This window comes from Triticum aestivum, chromosome 5B (assembly GCF_018294505.1).
Source record: "Triticum aestivum cultivar Chinese Spring chromosome 5B, IWGSC CS RefSeq v2.1, whole genome shotgun sequence".
In the NCBI taxonomy this organism is placed as follows: domain Eukaryota; kingdom Viridiplantae; phylum Streptophyta; class Magnoliopsida; order Poales; family Poaceae; genus Triticum; species Triticum aestivum.
Window position 1 is genome coordinate 67,999,492 of NC_057807.1, and position 23,573 is coordinate 68,023,064.

Sequence of the window (23,573 nt, forward strand, 5' to 3'; positions counted from 1 at the left end):
GGTGAAGAGACATGGTAATGGGCCGGCCCAGTAGCACCGTCGCTCGATCGGTTTTCGTTAGTTCATTTTATCGTTCGTTCACTCGATTTCATTTTCTCCTTTTCTTTTTTTATTATTTTTTGTTATATTTTCAAAACAATTAAAAAATATGCATGTTTAAAAAACACTTAAGTTGGAAAAAAAATGTTTGTGTGGTGTTAGAAAAATGTTGGTGCAACTGTACAAATTTTTTGATAGCATTTGAAAAAATGTTTCAACAATTATTTGAAGAAATGTTTAACACGTCTTCGAAAAACAATCTTCAAAAACATGTGTTTTCAGACAATGTTAATCATGTATTTGAAAAATGTAAAACATATATAAAATAAATGTTTCAGTTGTACACGAAAAATGTACAGATGCTAAGCTAACGGATGGGTCTTGTCCATCACATCATTTTCCTAATGATGCGATCCCGTTATCAAATGACAACACACATGTCCATGGTTAGGAAACCTTAACCATCTTTGATCAACGAGCTAGTCTAGTAGAGGTTTACTAGTGACACAGTATTTGTTTATGTATTCACACATGTATTTATGTTTTCGATCAATAAAATTCTAGTATGAATAATAAACATTTATCATGAATAAGGAAATATAAAATAACAACATTATTATTGCCTCTAGGGCATATTTCCTTCAAGTGGTGTGGTAAGCACCCATATGCCTTAGCATTTCATCCCAAATGTTTGTTGTTTAGTCGTTTCCAATCTGCCTGATCAATCCTTGCTTCAACACATCTCTACCTTCCAAGATATCCCTCCAAATTTGACTATGATGACTTCCATAGTTTGCATGCAATATGGATGAGTTTGGACAATAGATGCTTTTCAACAAACGAGCGCTCAGAGATTCAAGATGCTGCAGAATGCGCTATGCTTGTCTCGCTAACATGGCCAGGTTAAAAAGCTCAAAGTCTTTCAAACCTAGACCCCCCATCCCTTTTGGCTATGTTATCACTTTCCACAAGACCCAATGTGACTTGCGGTGGCCATCTTTGCTGCCCCACAAAAACTTCCAGACTAGCATGTTTAGGTGTTCACATAGCCCTCTTGGAAGTTTGAAGCATGACATGGAAAAAACCGGCCCTGCTTTGGCCACCGCTTTTACAAGCACTTCATTACCTGCCGCTTAGATGGTATTTGCTACCCTTCCTTCGATCTTACTTCAGGACCGGTCCTTCAAATATTTGAACGCACCATTTATTATGAACCAATATCAGACGGCATGTCCAAGTATTTCTTGTTGAAAGTCTCATTTGGGACGTTGAGCAATCCCTTGATCTCATTCCTAATCGCTGGTACACCCTTACTGAAGAATATCAATGATTTCTCATAAATTATTCGCTAACCAGTGGCCTGACAGTAAATATCTAGCACTTGGTTCATCTCAATGGCTCCCATACTATTTGTCTTGAAGAAGAACACGTTCTCATCTATGCATAACAAATGGTTTACCGGTGGCGCAGAGGATGCCATCTACAAACCGTGAAGATTTGATGACTCACTTTTGGATTTGAAGAGGGACCAAAGGCCCTCTGCTGCTAGCAAGAACAGGTACGGGGAAATTGGATTCCCTTGTCGAGTAGCTCAGGATGCTAGCTAGCTAGATGTGTGTGTGTGCTAGCACCCTAGATGTGCGCATGTAGTTGTGCACTGGGCCTGGCCTCTCATCACAAGCGTTTGAGGCAAGATGTGCGTCCAATTCACCATTCAGCGAGGTATAGACTCGCCCTTCCTTTTTTGGGCGCCCCTATGTCTCGCATTTAGTGAGACAAATTGTTCGCTCGGGTGAAGAGACATGGTAATGGGCCGGCCCAGTAGCACCGTCGCTCGATCGGTTTTCGTTAGTTCATTTTATCGTTCGTTCACTCGATTTCATTTTCTCCTTTTCTTTTTTTATTATTTTTTGTTATATTTTCAAAACAATTAAAAAATATGCATGTTTAAAAAACACTTAAGTTGGAAAAAAAATGTTTGTGTGGTGTTAGAAAAATGTTGGTGCAACTGTACAAATTTTTTGATAGCATTTGAAAAAATGTTTCAACAATTATTTGAAGAAATGTTTAACACGTCTTCGAAAAACAATCTTCAAAAACATGTGTTTTCAGACAATGTTAATCATGTATTTGAAAAATGTAAAACATATATAAAATAAATGTTTCAGTTGTACACGAAAAATGTACAGATATGTATGGCACAAAGTAGACATCAAATATTTTAAAAAAATATTAATCATTGTATTTAAAAATGTAATTATGTATTAAAGTTGGTTATACATGTATAAAAAATGTTCTTGATGTGTACAAAAAAATGTAGAGATCAAAATCTACATTTAAAAAATGTTAGTCATGTGCTTTTGAAATGTTGAACATATATAAACATAATGTTTGATATATGTATGATAAATTTTCAAGGTGATATATATATATATATATATATATATATATATATATATATATATATATATATATATATATATATATATATATCATCACCCAGGATCCAGAATACGTTATTCTTCACCCGTGGTAATCTTACAATCATTTCATAAATAAATTATGTTTCAAATACAAATAGTTACAGTCATATTGATTCACTGCTTAAAATTTGGCATAAAAAAAGTCAGAAGACCAGAAAAATTATATTTTATGTACATTTTACACTATATTTTTACATTTGAAATTTGCGTAATATAAAATATTTTTTACGGCGATTATATATTTTCTTACGTTCTCTTTTTATGTCTGAAATAAGACAAAATTTAAGGAACATAAAATTACGGTAGATTCATGTTAAAATAGAGGGGGTGAATATATGTATATATATATATATACTAAAAAAAGATGACATATATTGAACAAAACAATAAACTGATGAAAATAGACAAAAAAACCACAGAAAAATGAAGAAAACCGATAAAAACAAAAACCCAATGAAAACCAGTGCAAAAGAATGAAAACAATGAAAGCTGAGAAAAACAAAATAAACAAAGGAAAACAAAAAAAAGACAAAATAAACAAAGAAAAACAAAGGAACCAAAAAATGAAAAAATACATTGGAATCCGAAAAGAACCAAAGAAATGAAGGAAAACTAAAAAAACATGAAAGAAGCAAAGAAAACCGATAAAATCAAAGCAAATAGAAAACTAAAATAACCGGTGAAGAAACAAAAGAAAACATAAAGAAAAAAAAGACAGACGAACGATTACATCGACTGAGCTGGCGAGCGACCTGAGCAAGGGATGAACGAGAAAACATTGATGAACTTTATTTCGATATCGATGAACTTTTTTCGATTTTCATGAACTATTTTGTATTTCATGAACTTATTCAAAATTTTCATGAACTTTTTTAATCTGTGAACTTTTTTCAAACTGGTGAACTTTTTAAAATTCAATAACTTTTCTGAAATTAGTGAACTGTTTCTAATTTATGAACCTTTTTTAATTCTCGTAAGCTTTTGTCAACTTATGAACCTTTTTATTGTGAAAAATTTCGAGAACTTTTTCTTTTAATCTGTGAACTTGTAATTCTTCGGACAGCGTGGCTGCAAATGTGAACCGCGTATGGCTATTTAGCGTCGTGAGTTCGAATCCTCAGCTTAACAAGTTTTTATGGTTTTTTTTGGCTGCTGCAGTGTGTGTTCGTGGGCCGGCCCACCAAAGCGCCGCAGTGAGCGCCAGTTTTGTTCCGCGGCGCTGAACGCGCTGGATAGGAGGGAATATCCTATTTGACGCTAGTTGCGTCAAGATGTTGGGCAACCAGAGGCGAGCGATTTAAATGGGCGGGCCTGTTTAACACGTTTCACAGATTCCGGTTTTGGGAACCTTCTAGACTTTCTCAGCCGGTTTTTTCCGGTTTGGGGTTCCCAGAACCGTTTTTTTCTTTTTTTCGTTTTCTTTTCTCTTTACTATTTTCTGCTTCTTTCTTTTTCTGTTTCTGTTTAAAAAATGTTTTGAATTCTCAAAAAATGTTCAGGATTTTCGAAAAATGTTCTTGATATTTGGATTTTTTTTTGCTTTTTAGAAAAATGTTCTTGATTTCCAGAAAATAATCTGAGGTTTCAAAAAATGTTCTTCAAATTTTGAAAATGTTTCCTCTTTTTTCAGAAAAATGTTCTGGATTTTCAAAAAATCTTAGGTATTCTCAAAATTTGTTCCTCAAGTTTTTGCTTTTTAGAAAAATTTTGCGGATTTGCAAAAAAAAATGTTCTGGGTTTTCAAAAATTCTTCTGGATTTTCAAAAAGGTTCTTGTTTTTCGAAATTTGTTCTCAAAATTCATTCAATGTTCGTATTTTCAAAAATTGTTCATGTTTATGAATTTATTCAGGATTTTTTAAAAAGGTTCTCAGTTTCAAAGTTTGTTCTCAAGATTCAAAAAATGTTTGTGCTTTTAAAGAATTGTTCACGCTTCCAAATTTATTCGGGGTTTTTTTAAATGGTTCTCATTTTCAAAATTTTCTTGTTAAGATTCAAAAAAAAATCATGCTTTAAAAATTTGTTTGTGGTCCCAAATTTGTTTAGAACTTTTCAAAATTATTCTTTGTTTTAAAAAAATCAAAATTCAAAAAAATTTCGTGCTTTAAAAAACTGTGCACGTCTTCATATTTGTTCTCTGTTTTAAAAAACGTTCATGTTTTCAAGAAATGATTGAGAAATTCAACGTTTTTTTGTTTTGATTTTCAAAAGAGAAAAAAAGGAAATAAGCAGAAAAGAAAAAAAAAGAAAAAAGAGAGAAAAAGGATACTATCTGTTTGTTTACACAAGAAAAACAATTGGGCCGATGGGCTCCGTCGGAAAGACTACGGCCTAATTGAACGTCTATGTATTAGTATTTCCCAAGGTTTGTCTCAAAAGAAAAAGTATTTCCCAAGGTTGATTCGCCTTTAGTACCACCCGGCTTACATGGACGACACGCATGACATTTATAAGCTGGTTTCGGACGGTGGATTTGCATCCCGCGGAAATGGTGATCAGCAATCTACAAATCTTATATATATATATGATTGATTGATTTCGGTAGCTTACTTCCCGTACTGCATGCATTTGCACTCTGACACGGCGTGTCCAGCTTTTTTTCCTTTTTGACATTTTTGCAATTTTGCTTACTTGGGCGGTGTACAAAATGTCTTGAAAGAAGACCATCGAACTGTACATGGGCAGTAGCTCAAATTTCGAGAAGAGCCATCGTACTGCATACATTCCACATGCTTCCAACGTCCAAGATCAGTGTCTCTGCTACTCTCTTGCAGCTCCTCCCAAACCAACTTTATACGTCTTTCTTGCATTCGTGGTCTGCATGCATCAGCAACAAAGCTAGTACTACAAGATTTCACTCAAAAGAAGGTTGTGGTAAGGCCAACTCCACCGCGCGATCCCAAACAGATGTCCGTTTTGTCCGGATTCTGTCCGTTTGGGTAGGACAATGGGGTCGTGTCCGGGCAGTTTCCGGGATGCGGTGGCCGTGCGCCCAGCGCGCGGATGCATCCCGGCCGCATCTTGTCCGTGTGCACATTTCTTTGCAAGTCCTTAAACTTTTTTTATTATTCATTTTTGGTACATGACACTACATCATTACATTTTGACTAGTAAATCAAGGCCAAATAAAATAAGAACATAAGAATACATTTGAGAAGATACCCAACTTCCATAACTGCTCCCTTGAGTTGGGTTAGGGCCTTATCGATGCACTCATTGTTGATCTGTGGAGGAGGCTCGACGTTGCACCCTCCTTTTTTCTTCAAGCCAGAAGTCGACGTTGCTTCCTCACACGTAGTATTGTGCCTTATTGCTTCTTCGCACGTAGTATCGTGCCTAGCCTCTAATCTAGCAACAAGGGCATTTGTCTCATCTAAAGCCTCTAGGCTAGCTAAAAGTGCACGAACATGTACTAAATTTCGCTCTATCAATATATCGATGTACTATTCTTCCCAATACCAAAACTTGCATCCATTCTACACAATAAAACTTAAAATTAGCACAACTAAGTCTAATTCGAGAGCACAAATCGAAGCTAAAAAAAGTGCATACCCCATCGTTTAAGCACTTGATGAACACCCATCCGGGATGCTCCGGCGTTGTAGACACGCGGCGCACGACCACCCTTGGGCAGTGGTCACACTTGATGAGGGGCAACGGTGCGCCGACAAGCTTTTGGGCAAGCACCGAGCCCGGCCGGCCGCCATTCGTGTATCTGCCAGGGCCTTCAGGCGAGGTGTCCGGCCAGTCCATGGCGCGGCCCGGCCTCCCACAGTCGGGCGAGCTCAAGACCGACCGGATCCGCCCCAAATCCGGCCGGCGGGTGCGCAAACCAGGTGGCCATGCTTGGGTAGCTCGGCGACGACGAGGGGAAGGGGCTGGGCGAGCGCGCGTCCGAGTTGCACGGCTGCAATGGCAGCGGGCGGCGGCGGCGACGAGGGAAACAGTGGGGAAGAGTGGAGAAGAGTGGAGTGGGATGCGGCCGGAGGGAGGGAGGAGGGCGGATATAAAAAGGCCCATCCTGTGCCACCGACGGGCGGGCCAGGAAAGGACACGCGCAGACGGCCGGCGCATCCGCGTGGTGTCCGTTTCACCCCCAAATGTGGCGCAAACTTGGGCCACAGATGGGTCGAAAGCGGACACAAAACGGACAAAAGTCCGTTTGCTCCCGCGCGCTGGGCCGCCCCGTTTGTCCGTTTTACCCCAAACGGACGGGCCCGGACAGGATGGGGCCGCGCGGTGGAGTTGGCCTAACTTTCATTTTGTGTGTGTGGTGTGTGTACGAGCCGCGGAGGACCGACAAGGGGAACTGGTCCTTCAGATCGACCAGAGGGCGCAAGCGGGGTCAGCAGGAGCGCGTCGCCTTCACCGCTGCCGTCCTCTTCCTGGCCCGGTGCCTCCCACGGCGTGCAGTCCGCGCCTCAGATTCGGGCGTCTGTGTCCACGCAGCGTCGATAGCGCAAGGACCTAACGGTTGCCGGGGACGCCATCTGGAGCAGGTAGAGAAGGGCGTGGGGGCGATCGGCCGAAATTGATGCGGAGCACCGGAGCTACGCAGATGCGACGAGCGACGTGGGATGACACGGAGCTAGAGCTTTCGCTTTCGTCCCTGTCCAGCCGCGCCCAGCGTAGCAATGTGAACGGCGAGCTCCTCCACGTTGTCCGGCTACACCTCGCACAACAACGACACCTAGTCGTTGTCGTCGTCGGGTCAGTCACCGGACGTTGCTCTGTTGTCGGAGCTCGACATGGATCGGAAGGGTCGGGACGGGGAGAAGAGGAGACTGAGAGTAGAGTGAAGTATGCTTTGACTATGGTCTAGGATTCGCCCGGAGTGGGGATACTTGTGAGGTCCAGGTGGGCTGATCCAACGTGACGGACGTGCCCGGACGCATCCGGGCCTCCCATGACTGCCCTAGATTTGGGCTGGGTTTGAGGGTTGCAAATCTGCCCGGATGTCCGGTTTGGGGAGGCCGATTGGGTCATGTTTTTGTGATCATGCACTGACTGGTCCTCCGCCTGGTCAGTTTGGGGATCCGACTGCAGATGCTCTTATCCACATACCTCAAACATCCAAGAAGATTAGCGCTAGTTTGTTAGAGTACTCTCTTACAGCTCCTCCCGAACCAACCTTGCATAGTTTTCTTGCATTTCTAATTTGCATGCATGAGGATAGAAGTTAGTATAATAGATTTAAGTTGTTAACTTTCATTTTTTATGTGTTCTTGCCAAAAAATAAAAAGCACAATCTGTGCTTCCACGGGAAGCTGGCTCGTCGGGCGGTCATCACTTAATTTTCACTTTTTTACTCTTATTTACATTTCTAACGCATTTAGTTCAAAATTTTAAATTTACTTAGAAAACTTTAAAAATATGTTAACCTAGAGTAGAAATATTGTTAGCACAGTTCTAATAAAATGTTTATAACTTTAAAAAGAATGTTCATGCCAATCAAAAAAGTTCCTGTGTTCCAAAAAAAGCATGCGAAACTTGCAAAAAAATGTGTACACCCTGTAGCAAACATGTTTGTGTTGGAATATTTATACTATTTTTAAAATATGTACATACTATAATATACACCCTCCATCCCATAATATAAGAACGCCTTTTAAGCTAAAACAGGTTTAAAAACATTCTTATATTATGGGACAGAGGAGTACGTGACTTTTTATGAAAATATGACAGAATTTCAAAGAAAGTTCATGGAATTTTTAAAAATGTAATTGACAATGTAAAAAAAATTCCTTGTAGGTTAATTTTTTTATTTCCAATGAAAATATAGATGCATTTGAAAAAAAATCACCTGTTCAAAAAAAATGTACGTGCATTTTTTTCAAAATGTTTATCCAATGAGATCAATTCTTTTGCATAGTTTAGAAAAAAATTATGGGCATTAAAAAATGATCAACTGTACATGGTAAAATGTTACCGTGTATTCAAAAAGGTTTTTTAAACAATTATTTTCTTAAATGTACTACATCACGTGATTAAAAACTATCCAACATATATCCAAAAAATATTTGCCATGTGCTCTATAACTGTGCATTGTGTATTGAGAAAAAAGTAAACATGTGTTGAAGAAAAGAAAGCAGACAAAAACTGACAAAGAAACCAAGAGAAAAGCTAAAAAATCAAAGTATGATAAAGAAAAAACAAAGAAACCAAAGCAAAATGAAGAAAATAGAAAAACCATAGAAAACAAGTGATGAAAACAAATAAAACCAACGAAAAAATAGACCGGAGCAGCACAAACCTACAAAGTGTAGCGGACAAACCGTGTTACTGGGCTAGCCCGCTAGATGTGGAGGGCTTTTTTCTGAAAGCCATCTCTCTTATATTTTGTTTAGACACCGAGCCGGTTCTGCTAGTGGGCCCCGGCCGAATATGGCCTAATTTAACGCCTAGATACATTTCGAAAGGTTGATTGGCCTTTTGTACCACACGGCTTACATGGACGATGCATATGACGTTTATAAACTGGTTTCGGATGCACAATGGCATCCTGCTGCACGCGTGATCAGCGATCTACAAATTTTAATACTCACTCCGTCTCAAAAATTCTTGTCTTAAATTTGTCTAGATACGGATATATTTAACACTAAAACGTAACTAGAATTTTGGGACGAAGGGAGTATTTAGGTATGATTGATTTCAGTAACTTACTTTCCGTACTCCATGCATTCGCATTCCGACACAGTGTGTACAGTTTTTATTTCCTTTTTGACATTTTTGCCTACTTAGGCGCACAGCCGTGTACAAAATGTCTTGAATAGAAATAGAGCGATGCAGTATCACGTAGCAATCAAGAAGAGCCATCGAAATGCACACGAGCCTCCCATCTCATCCGGTGTCCTTGCAAAGCAGTCGCAACCAAGCTCAAGTTTTCAAGGTACTATTAGATTCCACATGCTTCCAACATCCAAGATCAGTGTCAGTGTGCTACTATCTGCAGCTCTTCCCAAACCAACTTTATACCTCTTTCTTGCATTCGTGGTTTGCATGCATGAGCAACAAAGCTAGTACTACAAGATTTAGTTCGAACAAAGGTTGTGGCAACTTTCACTTTGTGTGTGTGTGTATGACAGAACGGAAGGAAGAAGCTAAGTAGTACTAATATATATACAAAAATGAGCAGTAACCTCAGTTCGACTGCACTGTTCTATTCTATTGTACTAGTTCAGTAGCTAGTAAAGATATTGCAGAACCTCTAGATGCCAATGCTTTTGCTTTGCAGGAGACGGCATCGGATCACGTCGGGCTTGCTGAAAGAAGCAGCACCGCTAGCTAGGTGATCTTTGCTAACTTTCAGTTAAGACTACTTTCTCATGAAAGGAATTCAACAGCAATCTTAGCGGATCATGCGTATCAACTAGCATATCGAATTTTCCTCCGTAGGATTTTTTTAAAATGGAGGACTCCCGGCCTCCGCATCTGGACGATGCATGGAGCCATTTTATTAATTATTCACACAAGACCTTACAAAGTCATACAACAGTAAGACTGAAGTCACCGTCTAGACAACAAAACTATCGCTACTCCTATCCAATTGATGAAGAGATGCTGATAGTCTGGGCCTAATACCAAACAGACCTCGCAGCAAACCTAAACATCTAAGACCTGAGATCCAAACCAGGACGTCTACCGGGTATGGCATCCACCAGTCCGGCGTGCTCCTCAACCAGGACGCCTGCCGGGTATGAGGCCGCCGCGTCCACCTGCCACCAATTCATCTTCAGAGCTGTATTGCTGCACCTACCTTGCCCGGTCTAGCTGCTGCCGACGCCACCACAACGCCAGGCAGCGTCAACCTCCTGCACGTGTCCATCGCCATATATCTGACGCCAAGCCTCCATTGCTCCATGCCGTCAAGAACTTCCGCCATGAATATGTAGAAAGAAACACCGCTCCACCGAAGAAGCCAACCGATGGTCCCTCGAGACCGAGTGCATCTCCAAGAATGCCGTCCCCAAGGGGGTAACGACACATGAATGCCGTCGTCATCCGATCAACTGATTTAGGGTTTCCCCCGGAGGTATTGGGTAGGGTTGGGAGTTTCACCTCGATGATGTCTTCATGAAGGAAACGATGATAAGGGCATCATCATCACCGACTCCGGTGAACGACCGAATACCAGGTTTTCACCCGGATCCGTCCCAAGGAATCCACCCGACAACCTGTGCACCGTCTTGACTGAAGGAAATATGCCCTAGAGGCAATAATAAAGTTATTATTTATTTCCTTATTTCATGATAAATGTTTATTATTCATACTATAATTGTATTAATCGAAAACATAATACATGTGTGAATACATAGACAAACATAGTGTCACTAGTATGCCTCTACTTGACTAGCTCGTTTATCAAAGATGGTTATGTTTCCTAGCCATGGACAAAAGAGTTGTCATTTGATTAACAGGATCACATCATTAGGAGAATGATGTGATTGACTTGACCCATTCCGTTAGCTTAGCACTTGATCGTTTAGTATGTTGCTATTGCTTTCTTCATGACTTATACATGTTCCTGTAACTATGAGATTATGCAACTCCCGTTTACCGGAAGAACACTTTGTGTGCTACCAAACGTCACAACGTAACTGGGTGATTATAAAGGTGCTCTACAGGTGTTTTCGAAGGTACATGTTGGGTTGGCATAATTCGAGATTAGGATTTGTCACTCCGATTGTCGGAGAGGTATCTCTGGGCCCTCTCGGTAATACTCATCACCTAAGCCTTGCAAGCATGTAACTAATGAGTTAGTTATGAGATGACATATTACGTAACGAGTAAAGAGACTTGTCGGTAACGAGATTGAACTAGGTATTGGACACCGACGATCGAATCTCGGGCAAGTAACATACCGATGACAAAGGGAATAACGTATGTTGTTATGCGGTCTGACCGATAAAGATCTTCGTAGAATATGTGGGAGCCAATATGAGCATCCAGGTTCCGCTATTGGTTATTGACCGGAGACGTGTCTCGGTCATGTCTACATTGTTCTCGAACCCATAGAGTCCGCACGCTTAAGGTTTCGATGACAGTTATATTATGAGTTTACATGTTTTGATGTACCGAAGGAGTTCGGAGTCCCGGATGAGATCGGGGGCATGACGAGGAGTCTCGAAATGGTTGAGACGTAAAGATTCATATATTGGATGATATGGTTAGGCCAAGGGGTCAAGCCCATGAGGCTTTAGGTCGGTGCAAAAGGAGTTTTGCGGAGGCCAGAGGGCCAAACGCCGGAGACCCTGGCGTCTGGCCCTGGGCCAGACGCCGAGGCCCATGGCGTCTGGGCCAGACGCCAAGGATTGTGGCGTTTGGTCCTGGAGTCCGAGAAGGACTCTTGCCTTTCGGGCAAAACCAACTTTGAGGAGGCTTTTGCTCCAAGTTTCGGCCCCGGGGCTCAACATATAAATAGAGGGGCAGGGCTAGCACCAAAGACACAACAATTGATCCCTTGGATCTCTTAGCCGTGTGCGGTGCCCCCCTCCACCATAGTCCACCTCGATAATATCGTAGCGGTGCTTAGGCGAAGCCCTGCGACGGTAGAACATCAAGATCGTCAGCCGTCGTGCTGACGGAACTCTCCCTCGACACTCGGCTGGATCGGAGTTTGAGGGACATCATTGAGCTGAACGTGTGCTAGAACTCGGAGGTGCCGTAGTTTCGGTGCTTGATCGGTCGGGCCGTGAAGACGTACGACTACATCAACCGCGTTGTGCTAACGCTTCCGCTTAGCGATCTTCAAGGGTATGTAGACAACACTCTCCCCTCTCGTTGCTATGCATCACCGTGATCTTGCGTGTGCGTAGGAAATTTTTTGAAATTACTACATTCCCCAACAGTGGCATCCGAGCCTAGGTTTTATGCGTTGATGTTATATGCACGAGTAGAACACAAGTGAGTTGTGGACGATATAAGTCATACTGCCTACCAGCATGTCATACTTTGGTTCGGCGGTATTGTTGGATGAAGCGGCCCGGACCGACATTACGCGTACGCTTACGCGAGACTGGTTCTACCGACGTGCTTTGCACACAGGTGGCTGGCGGGTGTCAGTTTCTCCAACTTTAGTTCAACCGAGTGTGACTACGCCCGGTCCTTGCGAAGGTTAAAACGAAGTCTATTTGACAAACTATCGTTGTGGTTTTGATGCGTAGGTGAGAACGGTTCTTGCTAAGCCCGTAGCAGCCACGTAAAACTTGCAACAACAAAGTAGAGGACGTCTAACTTGTTTTTGCAGGGCATGTTGTGATGTGATATGGTCAAGACGTGATGAGATATAAGTTTTTGTATGAGATGATCATGTTTTGTTGAAGTTATCGGCAACTGGCAGAAGCCCTATGGATGTCTTTTTGTTGCATAAGATGCAAGTGCCAAATAATTGCTTTACTTTATCGCTATACGATAGCAATAGTTGCAAGAGCAATAGTTGGTGAGACAACCATGTGATGACACATTGATATAGATCAAGATGATGAAGATCATGGTGTCATGCCGGTGACGATAGAGATCATGACAGTACTTTGGAGATGGAGATCAAAGGCGCAAGATGATCATGGCCATATCATGTCACATATTTTGATTGCATATGATGTTTATCTATTATACATCTTATTCTTACTTTGATTGACGGTAGCATTTTAAGATGGTCTCTCACTAATTATCAAGAAGTGTTCTCCCTGAGTATGCACCGTTGCCAAAGTTCGTCGTGCCCAGACACCACGTGATGATCGGGTGTGATAAGCTCTACGTCCATCTACAACGGGTGCAAGCCAGTTTTGCACACGCGGAATACTCAGGTTAAACTTGACGAGCCTAGCATATGCAGATATGGCCTCAGAGCACGGAGACCGAAAGGTCGAGCGTGAATCATATAGTAGATATGATCAACATAGTGATGTTCACCATTGAAAACTACTCCATCTCACGTGATGATCGGTCATGGTTTAGTTGATTTGGATCACGTGATCACTTAGATGACTAGAGAGATGTCTGTCTAAGTGGGAGTTCTTAAGTAATATGATTAATTGAACTTAAATTTATCATGAACTTAGTCCTGGTAGTATTTTGCAAATTATGTTGTAGATCAATAGCTCGCGTTGTTGCTTTCATATGTTTATTTTGATATGTTCCTAGAGAAAACTGTGTTGAAAAATGTTAGTAGCAATGTTGCGGATTTGATCCGTGATCTGAGGTTAATCCTCATTGCTGCACAGAAGAATTATGTCCTTAATGCACCGCTAGGTGACAGACCTATTGCAGGAGCAGATGCAGACGTTATGAACGTTTGGCTAGCTCAATATGATGACTACTTGATAGTTTTGTGCACCATGCCTTATGGCTTAGAATCGGGACTTCAAAGACGTTTTGAACGTTATGGACCATATAAGATGTTCCAGGAATTGAAGTTAATATTTCAAGCAAATACCCGAGTTGAGAGATATGAAGTCTCTAACAAGTTCTATAGCTAAAAGATGGAGAAGAATCGCTCAACTAGTGAGCATGTACTTAGATTGTCTGGGTACTTCAATCGCTTGAATCAAGTGGGAGTTAATCTTCCAGATAAGATAGTGATTGACAGAATTCTCTAGTCACCATCACTAAGTTACTAGAACTTCATGATGAACTATAGTATGCAAGGGATGACGAAAACGATTTCCAAGCTCTTCGTGATGTTGAAATCGACGAAGGTAGAAATCAAGAAAGAGCATCAAGTGTTGATGATTGACAAGACCACTAGTTTCAAGAGAAGGGCAAAAGGAAAGAAAGGGAACTTCAAGTGGAAAGATAAGCAAGTTGTCACTCCCGTGAAGAAGACCAAAGATGGACCAAAGCCTGAAACTGAGTGCTTACACTGCAAAGGAAATGGTCACTGGAAACGGAAATGCCCTAAATATTTGGTGGATAAGAAGGATGGTAAAGTGAACAAGGGTATATTTGATATATAGGTTATTGATGTGTGCCTTACTAGTGTTTATAGTAGCCCTTGAGTATTTGATACTTGTTCGGTTGCTAAGATTAGTAACTCGAAACAGGAGTTACAGAATAAACAGAGACTAGTTGAAGGGTGAAGTGACGATGAGTGTTGAAAGTAGTTTCAAGATTGATATGATCATCATCGCACACTCCCTATACTTTCGGGATTAGTGTTAAACCTAAATAAATGTTATTTGGCGTTTGCGTTGAGCATGAATATGATTTGATCATGTTTATTGCAATACGGTTATTCATTTAAAGTTAAAGAATAATTGTTATTCTGTTTACGTGAATAAGACCTTCGATGGTTATACACCCAATGAAAATAGTTTGTTGGATCTCGATCGTGGTGATACACATATTCATAATATTGATGCCAAAAGACGCAAAGTTAATAATGATAGTGCAACTTATTTATGGCACTGCCGTTTGGGTCATATCGGTGTAAAGCGCATGAAGAAACTCCACAAAGATGGATTTTTGGAATCACTTGGTTATGAATCATTTGATGCTTGCGAACCGTGCCTTTTGGGCAAGATGACTAAAACTCCGTTCTCCGGAACAATGGAGCGAGCAACTGACTTATTGGAAATAATACATACTGATGTATGCGATCCGATGAGTGTTGAGGCTCGCGGCGGGTATCGTTATTTTCTGACCTTCACAGATGATTTGAGCAGATATTGGTATATCTACTTGATGAAACATAAGTCTGAAATAGTTGAAAGGTTCAAAGAATTTCAGAGTGAAGTGGAAAATCATCGTAACAAGAAAATAAAGTTTCTGCGATCTGATCATGGAGATGAATATTTGAGTTACGAGTTTGGTCTTCAATTAAAACAATGTGGAATAGTTTCACAGCTCACGCCACGTGGAACACCACAGCGTTATGGTGTGTCCGAACGTCATAACCGCACTTTATTGGATATGATGCGATCTATGATGTCTCTTACTGATTTACCAATATCGTTTTGGGGTTATGCATTAGAGACAGCTGCATTCACATTAAATAGAGCACCATCTAAATCCGTTGAGACGACACCGTATGAACTATGGTTTAGCAATAAACCTAAGCTGTCGTTTCTAAAAATTTGGAGTTGTGATGCTTATGTGAAAAAAGTTTCAACCTGATAAGCTCAAACCCAAATTGGAGAAGTGCGTCTTCATAGAATACCCAAAGGAAACTGTTGGGTACTCCTTCTATCACAGATCCGAAGGCAAAACATTCGTTGCTAAGAATGGATCCTTTCTAGAGAAAGAGTTTCTCTCAAAAGAAGTGAGTGGGAGGAAAGTAGAACTTGATGAGGTAATAGTACCTTCTCCCGAATTGAAAAGTAGTTCATCACGGAAATCAGTTCCAGTGATTCCTACACCAATTAGTGAGGAAGCTAATGATGATGATCATGAAACTTCAGATCGAGTTACTACAAAACCTCGTAGGTCTTCCAAAGTACAGTCCGCACTAGAGTAGTACGGTAATACTATTCTGGAAGTCATGTTACTAGACCATGATGAACCTACGAACTATGAGGAAGCGATGATGAGCCCAGATTCCGCAAAATGGCTTGAGACCATAAAATCTGAGATATGATCCATGTATGAGAACAAAGTATGGACTTTGATTGTCTTGCTCGATGATCAGCAAGCCATGTTAAATAAATGGATCTTCAAGAGGAAGACGGACGTTGATAGTAGTGTTACTATCTACAAAGCTCGACTTGTTGCAAAAAGATTTTTTGACAAGTTCAAGGTGTTGACTACAATGAGATTTTCTCAACTGTAGCGATGCTTAAGTCTGTCCGAATCATGTTAGTAATTGCCATATTTTATGAAATCTGGCAAATGGATGTCAAAACTGCATTCCCTAATGGTTTTCTTAACGAAGAGTTGTATATGATGCAACCAAAAGGTTTTGTCAATCCTAAAGGTACTAACAAAGTGTGCAAGCTCCAGCGATCCATCTATGGACTGGTGCAAGCATCTCGGAGTTGGAATATACGCTTTGATGAGTTGATCAAAGCATATGGTTTAATATAGACTTTTGAAAAGGCCTGTATTTACAAGAAAGTGAGTGGGAGCACTACAGCATTTCTGATAAGTATATGTGAATGACATATTGTTGATCGGAAATAATGTAGAATTATTCTGCAAAGCATAAAGGAGTGTTTTAAAGGAGTTCTTTAAAAGAAATACCTCAGTAAAAACTACTTACATATTGAGCATCAAGATCTATTGAGATAGTTAAAGACGCTTGATAAGTTTTTCAAAAGTACATACCTTGTCAAGATTTTGAAGTAGTTTAAAATGGAACAGTCAAAGAAAGAGTTCTTGCCTGTGTTGCAAAGGTGTGAAATTGAGTAAGACTCAAATCCCGACCACGGCAGAAAATAGAAAAGAGAATGAAAGTCATTCCCTATGCCTTAGTCATAGGTTCTATAAAGTATGCTATGCTGTGAACCAGACCTATTGTATACCTTGCTCTGAGTTTGACATAGGAATACAATTTTGATCTAAGAGTAGATCACTGGACAGCGGTCAAGAAAATCCTTAGTGAGAACTAAGGAAATATTTCTCGATTATGGAGGTGATAAAAGAGTCCGTCGTAAAGAGTTACATCGGTGCAAGCTTTTACACCAATCCAGATGACTTTAAGTCTCAATCTGGATACATATTGAAAGTGGAAGCAATTAGCTAGAGTAGCTCCGTGCAGATCATTGTAGACATAGAATATTTACAAAATACATACGGCTCTGAATGTGACAGACCCGTTGACTAAGCTTCTCTCACGAGCAAAACATGATCACACCTTAGTACTCTTTGGGTGTTAATCACATAGTGATTTGAACTAGATTATTGACTCTAGTAAACCCTTTGGGTGTTGGTCACATGAAGATGTGAACTATGGGTGTTAATCATATACAGATATGAATATTGGTGTTAAATCACATGACGATGTGAACTAGATTATTGACTCTAGTGCAAGTGGGAGACTGAAGGAAATATGCCCTAGAGGCAATAATAAAGTTATTATTTATTTCCTTATTTCATGATAAATGTTTATTATTCATGCTATAATTGTATTAACCGGAAACATAATACATGTGTGAATACATAGACAAACATAGTGTCACTAGTATGCCTCTACTTGACTAGCTCGTTTATCAAAGATGGTTATGTTTCCTAGCCATGGACAAAAGAGTTGTCATTTGATTAACGGGATCACATCATTAGGAGAATGATGTGATTGACTTGACTCATTCCGTTAGCTTAGCACTTGATCGTTTAGTATGTTGCTATTGCTTTCTTCATGACTTATACATGTTCCTGTAACTATGAGATTATGCAACTCCCGTTTACCGGAAGAACACTTTGTGTGCTACCAAACGTCACAACGTAACTGGGTGATTATAAAGGTGCTCTACAGGTGTTTCCGAAGGTACATGTTGGGTTGGCATAATTCGAGATTAGGATTTGTCACTCCGATTGTCGGAGAGGTATCTCTGGGCCCTCTCGGTAATACTCATCACCTAAGCCTTGCAAGCATGTAACTAATGAGTTAGTTATGAGATGCGTATTACGTAACGAGTAAAGAGACTTGTCGGTAACGAGATTGAACTAGGTATTGGACACCGACGATCGAATCTCGGGCAAGTAACATACCGATGACAAAGGGAACAACGTATGTTGTTATGCGGTCTGACCGATAAAGATCTTCGTAGAATATGTGGGAGCCAATATGAGCATCCAGGTTCCGCTATTGGTTATTGACCGGAGACGTGTCTCGGTCATGTCTACATTGTTCTCGAACCCGTAGGGTCCGCACGCTTAAGGTTTCGATGACAGTTATATTATGAGTTTACATGTTTTGATGTACCGAAGGAGTTCGGAGTCCCGGATGAGATCAGAGACATGACGAGGAGTCTCGAAATGGTCGAGACGTAAAGATTCATATATTGGATGATATGGTTAGGCCAAGGGGTCAAGCCCATGAGGCTTTAGGTCGGTGCAAAAGGAGTTTTGTGGAGGCCAGGGGGCCAAATGCCGGAGACCCTGGCGTCTGGCCCTGGGCCAGACGCCGAGGCCCATGGCGTCTGGGCCAGACGCCAAGGATTGTGGCGTTTGGTCCTGGAGTCCGAGAAGGACTCTTGCCTTTCGGGCAAAACCGACTTTGAGGAGGCTTTTGCTCCAAGTTTCGACCCCGGGGCTCAACATATAAATAGAGGGGCAGGGCTAGCACCAAAGACACAACAATTGATCCCTTGGATCTCTTAGCCGTGTGCGGTGCCCCCCTCCACCATAGTCCACCTCGATAATATCGTAGCGGTGCTTAGGCGAAGCCCTGCGACGGTAGAACATCAAGATCGTCACCACGCCGTCGTGCTGACGGAACTCTCCCTCGACACTCGGCTGGATCGGAGTTCGAGGGACGTCATCGAGCTGAACGTGTGCTAGAACTCGGAGGTGCCGTAGTTTCGGTGCTTGATCGGTCGGGCCGTGAAGACGTACGACTACATCAACCACGTTGTGCTAACGCTTCCGCTTAGCGATCTTCAAGGGTATGTAGACAACACTCTCCCCTCTCGTTGCTATGCATCACCATGATCTTGCGTGTGCGTAGGAAATTTTTTGAAATTACTACTTTCCCCAACATTGAACGTCTTCAAAGTCCCAGATCTAGCCACCAAGATCCGGTGACTAACCGCAACAGCAGTGCCACCGTAGGAGCCCTGGCGCACCGGCCACTGCCAGAGTGTGCCACCACTAGAGCCTGGGAGGAGGGTTCCCACCCCTACCTCGCCAAACCGTGAGAGTCGCCGAGATGGATCCCGCGCGCTCGTCACCGTCTCTGATCCGAACCAATCCACAAACAGATCGCCGTCACAGATCCGCCTTGGACACGGACTGCACCACGCCATGCCGCCGCGGGAAGCCCGCCACCACCATCCAGGGCCGCCACCCAGGGATCCAGACAGAACATCGCCGCTGCCACCGGCCCTGTTCCGCCGCCGACCGGCCGAGCCGCCGGCCACTGCGACCTCCGCCGCCATGCCGCCGACGGATCTGGGTGAGGATATCCATCCTCCCCGAGGGCACACGCCGCAGCCTCTTCACTGCGTACCATATGAGATCTGTGTCGCACGGGAAGCCACCGAAGTCGCGTCCCCACCCCTCACCGGATGCCGCGCACGTGCCGCTCTGCCACCGGCGAAGGCCGCCGCCACGAGGAGCCCCGCACGCAGCCGCCACACAGCTAGACGTCGACCCATCTGCAGTCGCGCCATCGAGCCCGCCGCCGTCAAGATCGTCGCCGCCGCGTCGCCAGGATCTGCGCGTCCCGGCGCCTCCGCCCGGCCTGGCCGCCCCCGCAGGCCACGGACGCGAGGAGGGGAGAAGGCCCCGCCGCCAGCCACCGCGGGGGGCTTTGCCCCGGCGGCTCTGGCCAGCGGCGGCGGGGAAGGGGAGGAGGGGGAGGGCTAGCGGCAGGAGGTGGCGGTGCCGCCCGTGTCTCCCGCGGGAGGCGCGAGGCGGGGGCTAGGGTTCAGAGCCCATCCCTGTCCCTATCGTATACTATCGCAGCAGCCGTGAAGCTTGTGTGGCGGCGTGCGTCGTCTGAATGACCAGATGCACAATCAAGATTTGATCTCTGCATTACTGTCACCAATTCGATGAAATAAGCCAAGAGTAGCTGCCTCCAACTTCAATCCTCCAAGACACCAGCTGATGATCAGAAGCCGTTGTTTGAGTAGTTTTTTTTTGAGAAACTTGATGTATAGTAGTTGGACCGCTCAACAACGGCTCGTTCCTACCAGCCCGGTTTTTCCCATGGGCTCCGTTAGAATACGGCCCAATCAACGCGTACGTAGTTCCCTTCCCGCAAAAGGAAAACGCCTAGTACGTGATTCCCAGGTCGATTCGTGTTTAGTACCACACGGCTTGCGTACACGACGGGGACGACGTTTATAAGCTGGTCTCGAAGGCCCAACGGCATCCCGCGGCAGGCGGGATCAGCACTCTATAAATCTTTCTATGATATATGATTTAACTAGCCTAGTTTAGTGTGTTTTTGTCTGTTTGTTTATCTCTACTTCTAATGTGTCAGTTGATAGTCTCCGTTTCGGATTTATTTTCGTCCCACCTATCATGGTTTATTTTCGTCCTCCCTCCCACCTCCCACGTATCAGCGACCTCACCCCGGTTCCAGCGCCGAACCAAAAAAACGATGCCTAGGTAGCGATGCCTCCAGCCTCCAGCCTCCAGGTAGCGAGCGAGGCCTCCACGTCAAAGAAATCCTACGAAAATAAACCTACGAAACAAAACCGTCGAAAAAAAACACGAGCGAGGGCTGCGGGGTGCCCTCGAGCGAGAACCACGCGGCCGCCCTCGCGCTCGCAGGATCGAGGCCTCCCCTCGATCCCTGCGCTACCTCCGTTCCCTGCCGCCGATCCCTTCCCCGCCACCGATCCCTTCACCGCCGCCGATCTCGTCGCTACGATCCCCTAGGGAGCCGCCGCCGATCCCTTCGCCGCCGCCGATCTCGTCGGTACGATCCCCTAGAGGAGCCGCCGCCGATCTCGCCCGATCTCCAACCGCCACCACGCGCCCCGCTCGGCCTCTGCGCTGCCGCGCGCCTCCTCCTTGATCCTCAGTCACGGCAGGAGGCGTCGACTAGGACGTGAGCGTGGGTCGCCCCCGCCGCACATGAAGCAACCTCGGACCGCTGCCACGACCGGCCACTCCTCCTCTGATGGACGCAAGTGCAGGCCGCCGCCAGCCGCTCCTCTGATGGACACAAGCGCAGGCCGCTCCTCCTCTGTTGCCCCATGTACGGTGCCGCCCTCCTCTATTGTCGCGCGCCTGGCCGCCAACCTGATCCGTGAGCCAGAGAAGCCAGTAAGTTTCCTCCCTTCGTCGTTCACCCCACGCATCGGCCACAACACAGGTGCCTACGGATCAGGGTGGACACGGTCCGGGCCGGTCCGGTCCCGGTCCGAGCCGCCGTTTGGACCGGACGCCGGCGGTCCGGGCCGGACCGGACCGAGCTGTGCAGCGGTCCTGATTACAGGGACCGGACCGGCTGGCATGAAGCTCGGTGCGGACCGGCGGTCCTGGCGGTCCTGACGACGTCCAGTCACTGCCATGTGGGCCCAGGACATCGGAGTGGTGGTCGGAGTAGCAGCACGGTGGCCGGAGCCGGAGAAGAAGCACCTGATGCACGCCGGCGCGAGAGAAAGGCACGGGAGAGAGAGGGAGCAACATGGCGCGAGGCAGAGGCGTGGTGGCCCGAGGGGACGGCGGCGAGAGGTAGAGGCGCGGCGGCGCGAGGTTGTGCCGGGGAGAGGAAGTCGAGGAAGATGGCGGCGCAGGGGAGGAAGAGGGGCGGCGCGTGCGAGGAAGAGAATGCAGTGGCAGTTCGCTAGGTCACGCACGCCCCTCTTATTAGCTTTATTGGGCTGGGCTCTTCTGATTAGCTTTATTGGGCTGGGCCTTCGGTCCTCCGAGCCGGACCGAGCTTTAACCGGACCGGACCGACCGAATTTCGGTCTCGTTTTCACGGACCGGACCGGCCATATTATCTAGCGAGCCAGGCCCGTACGGTCCGGTCCATAACGGGCCGCGGTCCGGGCCAGAAGCCCGCTCGTCCCGTCCACCCTGACCTACGGAGCTTCAACTGGAACAGGTAGGACATATACACGAGATCATATGCTGCAGAGTTTAGACATGCTTCTTTGTTTTGTGTAGAGCAGTATGCGAGAGGGAGAATGCACCTTGGGTGCTCCCGTTCTGTATACAACAATATATAGTACAAGTACATGGCGCAATGGTGCTCAAAGAGAGAGAGAGAGAGGGGAGTGGAGCGACGTGCGCAGGAGTGGAGATCGTGGCGAGTACGTGGGCTAGCACGTACGTGCATGCGATCGCCATGCAGCTGCTAACACCCCGCCGCAGCTGTAGCATCCGGTGGCCGGATGCATAAGCTGGACCCGAAGTCGTGGAACGCTGGCGAGGGGAGCCCCTTGGTCAGAACGTCGGTGAATTGCTGCGTGGTCGGGAAATGGAGAACACGGAATTCGCCAAGGGCTACCTTCTCGCGGACGAAGTGGATATCAAGCTCGATATGCTTCGTGCGACGGTGGTGAACTCGATTGGCGGCCATGTAGACGGACGAGATGTTGTCGCAGAACACCACCGTGGCCTTTGGCAGGGGGACACGGAGCTCGCCGAGGAGTTGCCGGAGCCAGCAGCACTCCGCAACCGCGTTGGCGACAGCACGGTATTCGGCCTCAGCGCTCGAGCACGAGACCGTGGCCTGGTGCTTGCTGGACCAGGACACGAGGACGTCACCGAGGAACACCGCATAGTCGGAGGTCGAGCGGCGCGTGTCCGGGCAACCGGCCCAGTCAGCGTCAGAGTACGCCACGAGGTCGAGGTTAGAGGAGCGTTGGAGATGCAGGCCGAGGTCCGTCGTGCCACGGAGGTACCGCAGGATGCGCTTGACCAGGGCGAGGTGGGCAGCGCGCGGATCGTGCATGACAAGGCAGCACTGGTGCATGGCGTAGGCGATGTCAGGGCGCGTCATTGTCAGGTATTGGAGTGCTCCGACCAGGCTTCGATACTCCGAGGCGTCTGAGACCGGCGCGCCGTCCGTGGCGGACAGCTTCGAGTGCGTGTCGATGGGAGTGGACACGGCCTTGCAGTCGACCATGTTCGCGCGCTCCAGGAGCTCCTTGGTGTAGCCATGCTGGGACAGGAAGAAGCCAGTGGCACTCCTGGTGACAGCGATGCCCAGGAATTAGTGAAGGGCGCCCAGGTCCTTCATGGAGAACTCCGTCGAGAGCTGCTGTTATAGATGATGGAGTAGAGCTGTGGACAACGCGACCAAGATGATATCGTCGATGTAGAGTAGCAGGTAGGCCGTCCCGCCGTCGTGGTGCAGCACGAACAGGGACGGATCCGAGCGGGAGTCACGGAAGCCGAGTGTGCGGGCGAACGCGGCGAACCTGGCAAACCATGCGCGCGGTGCCTGCTTGAGGCCGTAGAGCGATCTGTCGAGGAGGCAGACGTGATTGGG